Genomic DNA, 11,024 nt, shown 5'->3' with positions numbered 1-11,024 from the left:
GGAGAAGATGTGGAGCATCTGGTGTTTTACCTTCTTTTTAAGTTGCACTGTTGCAGTTTTACTTGAAAAAAACACAAAATAAGCTACTTGTTCAGCTCATCCAGACGAACCTTGGTATTTTGTATACTTGTGCTACTATGCATCAAAAAGTCTCAAAGCAGACAAGACCAAACTATAATAAATAGCACCTGTTTCATTCAATCAGTTTGCATTGAAGAAACGGGAGAGCTTCATACCGTGAAATGGTCTTCTTCCAGGTTTGATCTCCAAGGGGTTCTTTCAGTACACAAATACAAGTGGGTCCTCCAAGCTGACCTTTCATAGAAGCTCTTCCCTGCACAACACCCTTCAGTGCCAGTCTTTTCCAGAATCTGTCCTGGCAATGAGCCCTTTGTGGTCTTCACCACCTATTCAGCAGCAGCTTCTACACTGCTGAACACCAGCATCCTGACTTCTAACCCACTGAACATTACATGAGAGGTCTGCACATGATCTGCACTTAGCAACTTCTTTGTACTGTACATCTGGTTTGTCTAAAGAAGCTTTAATATTTATCATAAAAATGTCTTTGAAAAGATAAAACTACTCAGCCTTCATATCCAAGTCTTGGTGTGTTTATTAATGGATCACAAGCTATCCAGCCATCTAAATAATGCCTTTCTTAAGCTTTATGTACATTCAGTAATATTTTTCATTTCTGCATTCTCCTTCTTTGACAGTGATTTAATTTGAATCTAACAAGCATTGTCCAATATGTAATTGTATAAGGATTATGGTGAGGATAAAAATTGAAAGAACAAAATTTCACACTGAAATTGGGAAGAGAAAAAAACATGCTTAGCATCAGTATTTATGGATTATGCAGGGAAAATTGAAATGTAATCTTTGATTACACAAGCTTTCGCCAAATATGTTTTTTATAGCAACCCGAAGAGAATAGAGGGCATTTAAAGTTGTCATTGAAATAGCAATCCTTTACTGCATTACTGCAGGCTAGGTGCTGTTATTTTCTCCTGATTAGATTCCTACATTTGCCGCTGAGCTCTAGTGAACAGAAGTGCATATTATAAATACTTTAGGAGATCCTTGTATTCATAATCTCGTCTCCAGTCCTTACAATCTGGAAACGTCTTGAAAGAGTGAGATGCGAATGCAGCACAAAAAACCAAAAAGAAGATTTAATGACAGTAATGAGTGAGTCCAACGTAGATAAAGGCTTAAGGAATCTGCTTTTTTTACAGATTCCAAGACTTCAGATGTGTCTCTGATTTCAATGTCAAACCATGAAAGCAAATATTACACATTAATATATTGAAATCATCCACAATTTGACTGGCAAGAAAACAACTTACTTTGCCTTCAACATACTTTAGTGAATGGAAGAAGAGGAATGACAGTTCTAGGTGTTTTGAAGAATATATCTTTTTAGGCTCTGAGGAATGTTCAAGGGCCAAGGAGTCTTTATCGACCGCAATGGCTCTCAGAGGCAATGCAGCACTTTTTGAAAGGAAGGATTCATTATGATAACTAGTGAAACAAGAAATATGCCTTCTTAGGGTCTTTGGGTGATGGGTGTTTGTTCAGTGCGAGCTATTATCACCTGCACAATCTGCACTGTTTTGGCTATTTGAAAAGTTTTTGGAGCCACAGTAGGCTTCCTTACATTGTTTCTTTTATTAGTAATACTTTTTTTCCACTTCATTACAATCCAGTAAATTTGGCATGTTTTTTTAATTTGCCGGCAGAGTAACTGGGCTGATATATCTGACAGCACTTTGTTGGAAAGCCAAAGACTTTGGCGGGTTTTCCACTAAGAGTAGATGCACCTATTTGTCTTCAGGGGCAGTCAGCTGTGGATGGAGATTTCCCTGCTGTTGCACTGTGTTTCCAGCTCACGAGGAAGATGATCCAGTAATTCCACGGAGGACACCAAAAACACATTTCAAGGAGGATCCTAAAGGAAACCGCAGGTTTATCAGCCAGCTGGTAAACTACGAGCCATTATAGGTGACTTGAAGTATCACACAAAGATATTAACAGAGGCATTAGGGATTTTGCACAAAAAGGCATTTCTCCAATGGCCGTTAGTTATGACAATGTAGAAAAGTTCTTGTCTGACTTTGACTCTGAAGAAGAGCCGTATGGTTGAGCCATTCAGATACTCAAACTAGATCACAAGCAGGACAGGTAACGTTTTATAGTTCGATAAAGCCATGCCGACACAATTACTTCCTGGGAATATTCGGAATGTTACTCACAGTGACCATGAGATGATCGGTAGATAATCAAGGCTACCCAACGCCTTGCATCGCTATCAGCGGGGTGGACCATAAAGAAACCAGCTGCAGGCTCAGAAACCCAGGGTTGCAAATGGAAGCAAATGTACTTGCTATTTTGCCAGCAATAGTTTTAGCGATCTAATAGGAGAAACTGGGAATCTTTGAAAGTAGCTTGAGCAAGAATAAAAACAGGTAGGCAGAAAAACATATGAAAAGCAAGCAGCAAAAACAGTGACCGGAGGCAGTCACATTCAGAGATCCGTATTTGTGTGGAAACAGGGTAAGGTTGACCAAGAAGACCAGGTATCCCATTACAAGCCTGAGAGGAGAACAATAATAGTGTGGGTTATATCCAGGTGAGAAAGCCTGAAACATGATCAACTGTCAGAGTAGGAAAAATGAGAAAACGTGATTTTTTTTTTTTTAGTGTTCACTCAGTTGTTAACTTCCCTCCATTTCCAGCACATGCACCAATCCCTGTGCTTAAACGTACTTTCAACAAGTCTCCTGGATGCAAGAAGAGTGTAAAACAGTGCAAGGTTACATTCGCCAGAGACCCATGCCAACCTCAAGCATCATAATATATAGGCAGGGCAGTACAAAGTTTTAAAATCAATGACAACATGCTGCACTTTCTTCCTTCAGGGCTGCTTTGCACCCAGCACATCTCCTGCTGTCATCCAAATGATCTGGTGGAGTTTTTCTTGAAACATGTACCACAGCATGCTCTATGGACATGCTTACCTACCTCCAGCTTCACCAGTGTCTAAAAGAGCAATCTTGCTTTTTCTGGTCCTCCCTGTGTGCGCTGCAGGCCCAGAGATGTTTCATTCATACTGACAGAGTAGTCGTCCTGCTTTCCTGGACTTACTGCCGCCTTTCTCATTCATGCACGGATGAGGAGCAATTTAAACCTTTCAAGCCACGCCCTTTCCACCAGGGGATCCCACCCCCAGCCTGACTGTTTCTCAACTTGTTCATTCCTAGGGTTGAGCTGACTCACATTTCTTACATTTGGTATGAATAATAAATAGTGTAGAAGACTTTGTAACCAGAGCAACTAGTCCAGGAGAATGGCTCAGTCTGAAAGCCTTTCGTCCATAGACCCTACCCCTGCACTTAGCTACTTCAATGATTCGTGAAGACAACGTCTAACGGTTTACGATGCAGGACCATGAGGATGTTTCCAACATAGGAAACGAAACGTTGGGATTAGTCTCTATGACAATGCGGTCTACTCCGGAAGATGCTAAATTCCAGTCTAATGACAACGGCCGCGAAAGCCTACGTGACTTGATATACCCTACCCCTGGTTTACTTTATTCCATTTCTTCATACTCTCACGCCTTCATTCAGTAGCCATAGCTTCTCACCCTAAGGCAAGGTCATGGTGGTCTGGAGCTTAGAAGCATTTTGTAGGCATCTAATTCAGGTTCTTAAATCAGTAACAGTAATGCGCACAGTTTGATCTTTTAACATTAAACTTATCATCCTCTTTGCTGTGGCTTGCTGTGGAACAAGGAGCATAAGTCTCAGTTGAAGAATTCGGTACTGAGGAAGCTCCTATTCTATTTTTAGGGGATGCTCGTAGGCGTGTTGAGCCCTGTCCCAGCTCTCGAAAGTAATGAAACCAGTCAAGGCTGATGTTGCATTTAGAAACAATATCTACTTCACCAGTCTGCTGGGGTTTATTTTCATAGCTTCGTGTGAAAAACAATGCAACTGTCATTGTTTGCTGTGCAGTTTATTCCTGCTTATGAATCCTGAATAAACCATCTCCACACTGCTGTCTAACTCTGACAGTAACAGTATCGGGGCTGCTCACTTCTGGCTCTGGCTACTCTCACACAGGGCCCTGCTGTAGTAGTAGTACTCTAGAGCAAGGTAATTCACCTGTATTGTTGTGGAAAAAATTTTACTGTATAAAAATAAAAGCAGAGAAACGTATCAGCTAAGAGACAATTTGAAGACTTCATATTTTATAGTAGCACTGCTCTCTCCCAGAACCTAGGAGGCGCAAGAGGACATGGGTTCGATTCCTGCTCACTCTGTGTGGAGTTTGCATGTTCTCCCTGTGTCTGCATGGGGGTACTCTGGTTTCCTCCCACAGTCCAAAGACAAGCTGTTCAGGTTCCCCCCTAGTGTGTGAGTGACACAGAGAGAGAGTGTGTTCCACTGATGGTATGGATGAGTGACCCAGTGTAAGTAGTGTATCTAGCAGTGTAAGTCACTGCAGTGAGTAAAGTGTGTGGGCTGATAACACTACACAGAGTTCTTTGGAAGTCATTTTGGAGAAAAGCGTCTTCTAAATAAATTAAAAGAAAAAAATTACCTAGTATACAGTATGTACTTATTACTTTTTAATATAATGTTGTTGCAAACCGAAGTGTAGTGTCAAAGTGTTAAAGTGTCAACAGCAGAAGGGATTAAGATACTTTGTTTAAACAGCGCACAAGGAAACGTGAGCTTGGGATCAAACTGTTCCACTGTGTGAATCTATCTAACAGCAAACCAAACAGAAGAAATTTGTGAAATACCCTTCTTTTGTTTCTCAGTCCTCTTTTTCTTGAGCTTTGCTCATCCTTTGACTGTCCTTCCGTTTGTCACAGTCTAATGACAAGATTTCTGTTCCTGTTGCTCCATCACTTTAACCGTCTTACTTAGATAACCTCTGTAACACCTCCAACAAGATTCAACACCACTACACCTCCATCCAGGGGATGTGGTGGTGCAGTGGGTTTGGCCGGGTCCTGCTCTCTGGTGAGTCTGGGGTCCGAGTGATGCTTGGGGTGCCTTGTGATGGACCGACGTCCCGTCCTGGATGTGTCCCCTCCCCCTCCAGCCCTGTGCTGCCAGGTTTGGCTCCGGTTCACCATATCCCCATTTGGGGAAAAGCTGTTTCAGACGGTGTGTGTGTGTGTGTGTGTGTGTGTGTGTGTACTCTGCCATCACGTGTCATCAGGCCCTAAAAGTGTCATTCATGGCATGTCTGCAATGTGTTCATGCATTATAAAAATGTAATGATATTGTTTATTTGTTGCCAAGCATTCAGAGGACAAGGAGTATGAGAAAGGTCACCTATAAAGCTATGGCAGAAAACAGTTGTTCATGGTTATTCAGCTCCGACATCTCTTACCAACTTAAAGCCTGCAACTTCCTGCAAAGCATGAATGAAACTCAAAATGAACATTGCCGGAAGAGTTCGCTTGCGCTTTATCATTGGGAACGCCAACAAACTTGTTTGTCTATAACGCAGCCAGTTATGTAAAACCAACAGGAATGACTGCTGAGCAGCTGTCAAATAGGACACTGCAGGAGACTGAACGATGTAGAAAGTATCATGCACACAAGTGAACTGAGGGACAAGTCCCCAGCAATTTTTTAAATTGTAAAACTTTATTAGCATTCGGCCAAACTACTGAGTCTCCATGTTCTCATGTCTGGCCATTACAGGTGGTCCCCAATTTATGATGAGGTTATGTTCCTTGAAGCCCATCATAAGTCCAAAATATCGTAAGTCAAAAATTCATTTAATACACAGCTTTGCGTGACAGACTGAGGTGTGGATCACTGCCGCTGTCCAGCATCGCGAGAAAGTATCGCTCAGCAGATTGCTTGCCCTGGGAGGGGGGGAGAAATCAAAATTCGAAGTGCAGCTTGTACTGAATGCCTATCGCCAGCTCGCCGTTGTAAAGTCGGAAAATCGTAAGTCGAACCATCGTAAATCGAGGACCGCTCGTAATCAAGTCATGGCCTTACAGAGATATATGTACATGTAGACGATATTAATTCCTTTCAGTGTTGCTGCAGCCCTCACTGCAGAGGTCTTTCTCTACTGCCCTCTGATCATCCCAACTTTAGGAATGTTTAACTGCCACACCAGTGCTGCTTTCCCAAATAATGGATAGTAAAAACAGGAACAGAGGTGAAGAATTTGTGAAAGGTACTACAGATGCAGAATGGAATATTTCCTTGAATCCCACCATTTACAGGTATGCGCCACTTAACAACGGGGTTACGTTGTGCGAAACCAGTCGCAGTTCGACTTCGTCGCCGAGCGAACATCATGGAGCGTACAGTACCGTCTCACATTACGGAACTTTAAGTAGAAAGAGTACACTCTAAAATAAAAACTACTGTACGGTAAATACATAAACCAGTAACGGAGTTATTATCATTATCATGTATTATGTACTATACATAAATCGGATATACTTTGATATGTCTGGCAGCGCAGTTGGTTTGTTTACAAAACACGCTTAACACATGTGAGCGATGCATTGCATTACTACCCATACGATGGCTATGACGTCACTCTTTGATAGGAATTTTTCAGTCCATTACATTTTTATGGGACCACAGTCGTAAATGCGTTTTGTCGCTGCCTGAAATGTCGTAAAGCGGCGCATACCTGTATTTTGTTTCTATCCAAAGCAACATGGCCGATTAAAAAAAAAAAAAAAAGAGATGCTTATTATTGTGCAGCGCTATATCTGGATAAACTGGACTACGTAGACAAAGAGATGCATTCTCTCAGCCCGCCAAATGCATAATTACTAAATGAGCAAACCAGTAGCTATCATTTCTTAAGAAACTTGTTCAAACATTGCAACGTTATTTATCATCAAAACTTCATTGTCAGCAAAAATAAGAATACAAATTATGGAAAAGATCATCAGGAAGTAGATGAGCTGTTTACAGCTGTAACATAACAGATGACCAAAAAAAAAAAAAAAAAAAAAAAAAAAAAAAAAAAAAAGAAAATCTGGCAAATTGTGTCCATTACACATCATCCACTGCCAGTTCCCAATGTCTGTTATAATGAAATAAAGAAGCAGTCGTGTGACAGTACGTTGAAAAATTTGACTGCGTTGAACTCTGGGAACTTGGTTTCCTCCCTGAAATTCCACACCAAATCAGTGCATACTTGGAATACTTGAGCAAACCCTGTGCATGCATGAGGGATCCCTCAACGCCCTTGGTTCTTCAAGAGCCTTGGAAAATTCGACTGTTACATTAAGGTCACATGCTGTCCTTGTCGGTACACTGGAGCCTGTTGAGTTGCAGGAATGCGAAGAGATTACAGATCATTAATAATGGATTATCTGTGTGTTTGAAATACACATTCCTAAATGATCCTCTGGCGCATACGCTGGAGAAGGGATCCGATTTCGACGCCCCCCTAAGCGAGGTTCGGAGCGAGATCTATTCCATTTAGAAAGCAATTTAACATAAGCGTGACACTCTAAAGAACAAAAGCCTCCCGACTCGTATCGCAATTACCGAAAAGATTAAAAGCGAAGCAAATTAAGTTGTTCGGTGATTAAGCAGCATGAATTCAGATGCTGTCTGATTCATTGCAAAAGTGAGGCAGCTTTGCAGAACTGCTGGTACAAAATAGCAGAGATGGTGTTTCGTCCGCTGGGTGAATATCGTTCCTGTACCGCACACGAGTCATGTGGGTGGCACAGTGAGGTACTCAGCAGTGGTGATGCGCAATTCCAGATATGTGGCTTGAACCGCACACCGGCTCGGTCCACGGTCACATTCTAAGTGCTGCTACCTCTTCTATGTGAAGAGGTTCCATTTGGGTGACAGTAAATTGAACTTACTGGGCGTCTAAAACAGCGCTCGTGATGGACTGATCTGTTCTGTGGTGGGCTCTGCCTCATGTCCCGCGATTCCTGGGAACGGGTCCAGACCCCCACTTTTCCGTAAGCAGCCCCGCAGGACGGACGTACAGCATCGGATCAAGTAAAACTTCAGCAGCATGCAGCCCACAAAATTTCTGGCACACAAAACAAGCAATTTATTACGTCATTTTTTAAAAGCCTTCTCTCGATGGCTTGGCTCTTCAAGTGCTGAGAGTAAATGAAAGATTAAATTACCGAAGAAGTAATTGTTTGTTTACTGTGGATGCATATTGGTGGTATGTCAAGTGAAGATGTTTGACTCACTTTATGCAAGAACGAAGATACTGTGAAGATGCAGAGATTTAATCCAGAAGCCTGATTTGATAATCAGGTGGAAGGACAATCAATGTGTTGTTTCACAAACACACACACACACACTGTCTGAAACCGCTTGTCCCAAGCAGGCGAGCTGGAGCCTAACCCACCAACACAGGGCACAAGGCTGGAGGGGGAGGGGACACACCCAGGATGGGACGCCAGTCCATCACAGAGCACCCCAAGCAGAACTTGAACCACAAACCCATCAGAGAGCAGGAGCAGGTCAAACCCGCTGCACCACCACACCCACTGTTTCACAAACATTGTGGGACTATTAACCACAATATGGCCAAACACCATATCTAACAGGCCATGGTCTAAATTCACTCTCTATTATAAACCCGAGACATTTCTTCCAGAAGGTCTGCAACCACAGCCTGCCTTTACCTTGACCTTCTATCATTGCTCTAATCTCATACATATCTACTGACTTTCACAAGTAAGAAATTTATGCACATACTTTAAATACATATCGTGTAGCCCTATAATGAAAGAACTTGTTACAATCTGCAATAAAGTTCTGAAAAATATTTATTATCTGGGAATAGAAGCGCAGCCACTTTCCAACAGCCTTTAAACTTTTTTTCTGTTAAACAAACTTAACATGGTTTAATGCTACTTCCGTACACATGTTCTACTTTCACAATGCAGCTGAGGAGATACTGGAATTTTCTTTGACGCGGACTTCTTTCTCTCCATGCTTTGCCAAAGCAACAATTCTTTGAGAAATACAGAAACAGATCACGTTTCCCAGGAGCCATCAGGCTTCATTCTCTCTTTACACAAAGACATTGTTTATGGCAAATAAAAATTTGTTCCACTACAACTACCTCCAAAGGATGAAGTCCTAACAGCGTTACACTTTTATACAGTAAACTCAATATGAGCAGAACTTCACTTCTTTTGATACGAAATGCAAATGTTTTAAAATTATGAGCTCAATAGCTCTTTTAATGTTTTTATACCAACTACATGTCTTAAAAACTTGCTTTGCCAAGTAACACAATGGAGTAAGGATTTTTCTGAAAAATTGTTTGCATGTTTTTATTATTGATATTGTGATTATTATTGACTCATTTATTGGATGATGAATATTTAGCAATGGCAACTCAGGTTAAACGCGTATTTGAGGACACTAGAACAGGCATCTCTTAGGTTGTGAATGGTGTTAAAAGAGCCACTTTTCAGACAGTGATGATGATGATCTTCTTGAACGGTAAAATACTAAAGGAATGCGAAAACCCATCTTACCTTTTGAATTTTTTAGGGGAAAGAATACATTTAAGCAACTTGAATGAATCTACTGTCATGATGGCAGTCTATGTAATTCTTTACTAATATAGCATCTGCAGAAGGGATATCTCATGTCTTGCAGTGTCAGTTTTGTTACCAAAAATACACAATACAAATAAAGTCTCACTGAAGAGAAAAGCGCACACACACACACACACACACACACACACACACTGAAACTGCTTGTCCAAAGCAGGGTCGTCGTGAACCGGACCCTAACCTGGCCACGCAGGGTGCAGGGCTGGAGGGGACACACCCAGGATGGGATTCCAGTTCATCACAAGGCACCCCAAGCGGGACTCGAACCCCAGACCCACGAGAGAGCGGGACCCACTCAAACCCGCTGCGCCACCGTGCCCCCCTGAGAAAAGTAGATCAAAGGGAAATAGTATATTCATGCAGTAGAAGTCCACCATTATGCATTATGTCTTTTTACTAGTGCCAGAGTTCTGGGTCAGTTTAAGTACAGAATAAAACATTTTGTTTCAATTGGTTTGGTTGGAGCGTTGAGGCTGCTGGTATAAAGTGCACCAAACTGGAACCACGCAACAGAGTCCACAGCAGCTATTCGGCTTCTGCCGATGCCGCTAGCGTGAGGTTTTGAGCAACTTTCCTCAAACTATCTTTGCAATCTACAGTATGATTACAGCGAAATGTATTTCATTTGCGGCAGAACAGAGTGATGTCACGGCGGATAGGCTATGTAACATTCTCCTCGTACAGGGTCTGAGTCTGGGATGTGGAACCGCTGGGAGACTGACGGACAGATTCCGCAGGCATGAATGACACGGGCTGCTGTCCGAGGTCCTGAAGCTTCCCCTCGGCATGGATGACGCAAAGCCAGCTGACAACCACTAAATTGAATTCCACCTCCATAAATACAACCGCGATCAAGAGACTCTAAGCTTGTCTTCAAACCAATGAGATTCTCACCCTGAAAGGAAACTGCAAGCTCTAAATTATAATCAGAGGAAGTGAAATGTCTTAGAGCCAGTGCCAAAGCTCTAAAATAACTGTGTAATTCAGGGCTGACTGAGTCGATTCAGTTAAAGTACCTCGCTCAGTGGTACTACAGCAAGAGTGGGGATTCAAACCCGGTTCTTTGAATTGCAAGGCTATGGCTTTAACTGCTGCTCCTCCTGATGCCCCTAGGATGGAATTTGCAAAAGAAGTGTCCCTCAACAGAAGAACCCACCACTGGAAGCAGGCGTGGTGGCAGCTCTACTAAAAGTGTTGAGAACAAACAATGGATTGCTGGGGACCAGGAACCTACAAATCAGCTTTTGTCCTCTTGCAGAGCACCGTTGGAAATATCACACACACATTGGCTGAAGCAGTTTGTCCCAGGCAGGGTTGTGGTGAGCCAGGGCCTAGCCCAGTGGCATGGGGGGGGGGGGCACACCCAGGGCAGGATGCCAGTCCATTGCAGGGCACCTCAAGC

The sequence above is a fragment of the Scleropages formosus genome, chromosome 3 (assembly GCF_900964775.1).
Source record: "Scleropages formosus chromosome 3, fSclFor1.1, whole genome shotgun sequence".
NCBI classification, from domain to species: Eukaryota; Metazoa; Chordata; class Actinopteri; order Osteoglossiformes; family Osteoglossidae; genus Scleropages; species Scleropages formosus.
Note: the sequence above shows the minus strand (reverse complement) of the source record.